The sequence below is a fragment of the Bemisia tabaci genome, chromosome 1 (assembly GCF_918797505.1).
Source record: "Bemisia tabaci chromosome 1, PGI_BMITA_v3".
Taxonomy (NCBI): Eukaryota; Metazoa; Arthropoda; class Insecta; order Hemiptera; family Aleyrodidae; genus Bemisia; species Bemisia tabaci.
The window spans coordinates 86,434,327-86,436,993 of NC_092793.1; positions in this window are offsets into that span (position 1 = coordinate 86,434,327).

The window sequence follows — 2,667 nt, forward strand, 5'->3', positions numbered from 1 at the left end:
GGTGACAATAGATGGCGCGGAACGCAGGATCGAGTCGCAGTACAGCGTTGACGAACCGTTAGATATCCCTACTTGGTCTCAAACGTCGATAAGGCAGATGCTGCCGACATTGCACCTTCCCGCGAGGGTGAGCAGGGGTGAACTTATCATGTGAATTAAGATCGACGAACAATAGAGCCCCCAGCGAGGGACAAGGTTTGAAGTTATGGTTGCCTGGTTGTTCCTTTAATATACAATATTATATTAATTTATATGTATTCGCCAGAGTCCTGAATTCTGGTGACGCTCCGCATTTCGCCTTCGCTGTGTTCAGCAAGCACCACTTTTGCGGGGTTTTTTTTGGTTTACGTCTTTAGAGTGAATTTTAACAAACAAAGCGCAGCTCCGTTTAATCGGATCCGTGTTTTAGGTATTACTTGCTAGAAATAAGTTTGTTGGCTGAAAAATCGAGTGTCCCACTAATTCAGTGTAATTCTGGTGACGCCTCTCAAACTGCATAATTTCATTTTATTAACAAAATATCTTTCATTTCTATACATGCTCTGACAACATAACCCCTCTTACCTACTTTGCTCTTGGTGCCATTTGCATTCGCACGAGAAATATATTAGTGCGAAAACGTAACCTCTGGTGACGTCACCAGGGACTACAAACGCCACCAAAACTAGAGTCCCTTTATACTGAGATTCAAGACAACACCCCCGGAGTCACAAACGGGAATAAAGATTACAGAAATTGAACGTTTTTTGTAATCTTTGATCGGCCTATTCACAAATTCCTTTCTCCGTTCCTTCTCTCATTCCGTTTGTTCCTTGCCGATCCCGTAATTCCCTGATCCATTCCAGATTATAATCTTTGCAATCGGTGAAAATGTACTCTTTATTCCCGTTTGTGATACTGTGAAGGCCTAAAATACGGGAACCAATCAGATATGGATTCACATTGTCTTGACTCTCAGTATAAAGGGACTCTACCTAACCAAAACTACAATAATTATATGGAACCGTTTATAAAATACGCGTCGCTCTTGGGGGAGGGGGGGGGGGTGTGGCGAGGAAAAGCGAGAACTCGTACGATCCTGATCGTCAGAAAGCAAGCCTTCCGGAAAGGATCGAGCTTCAGCAGATCATGCCACAATTCGGGTGCCAGATGCTCGTTGGGACGCCTGGGTTCGGGCGCCAACACACTTGAAGTGCGTGATCAAAATATAATGAGGTGATTTTCCTGAGGTGAGGACAGGATTGGCAGGAAGGAATAATGAGAGCAAATTTGAACGTACGAGAGTCAATTTTTCTTGACGAGAAAAGAAAACTATCTCTTGAACACAATTACAAACTTAAAATTCTCAAAACCAAAAAAAATAAACTAAATGCGAGATCAAAATTAGGATGGTTGAAGACGAATGAGTTGATCGGATTGACTTTCAAATTACTTTGCAAGGAACGGTAAAAGAGACATTAAAATGAATGAATGAATTTTCCTTTTGATTATTTATTTGACCATAAATCTCCCAAACAACCGGTGCTACTCACCACGTGCACTCAATCTTGAATGGCGGATTTACGGTTCGAAATAAATGTTTTCAAAGTAAATTCAAATACTTAACAACCAAAATTCCAGGTGCTACTCAACACGTGCACACTTGGAAATTGATCAATTACGAGAGATTTATTTTTTGAATGTACAAAAAATAAAATTTAACTTTAAATAAATCTCGAAGTAAATAACTGGAAAGCTCATGCAAAAATTTACCATAGGAGCTACCCGCAAATGGATGTGTCACGCAGGTAAATAATAGCCATGAGTTAGGAAAACATTCTGCTACAAGCGTGCTACTCATCACGTGTACAGCTCTGCAACAGAACGGATCCGAAGACAGAAAAGGAACTCGCAACTCTTTTTTACCGTCGGATAAAGGTGGTGATGTACCGATCGGGACCCCATCAAATCCGTTTCATCTAGCTTCCGTACGCGTCGACCAACTTCATTCGACTCCAATAAGTTAAATATACAATTAAATACATTTTTTTTTACATCAAACTACTTGCCTAGATTAGCTTCGCGACTTTCTTTAGTGAATTTGGTGAAAACAATTAATTAATTAAGCTAAAATAAGAAATAACCGACTTTTTTCTCAGAAGTCTGAACGACTGAGCCATCGTGCACACGCTAAAAAGCTGGGTAGTCGGGCACAAGAGGTTCCAGATCGCTCCGCGAGAGCGCTCGAGTGGCGCGCGGCCGACCGGTGTACTGCGGTACTTCGCCGTTCCTACAGAATGCGCTACTGTCGCAATCACTTGCTACAGCTGTAACCATCGAAATTTTTATATATGATTAAATCTGGGCACGGTTTAAAATTAAACAAAATTTCCTACGTGATTACTTATTCGAAACTTAAGTGACGGGAAAAATTACCGTCACAAGGGGGAGGAGGTCCGCAAATGCATTACGGGTATGGTGGCGATATTTAGTGCTGAAATACCTGCATAAAACTCCAAAATTGTTCGATAAAACTTCAAATGACAATACAGGGTATTCTAAAAGTCTCGCTGCCCCCTTCTAACTTTTGAACAGTTCGAGATACAAAGACTAAACTTCGGGAATGTTTCCATCTCAGTTCAAAATATTGGCCATACTCTTAGGAGGGGAGGGGGGAGCCGTCAACTT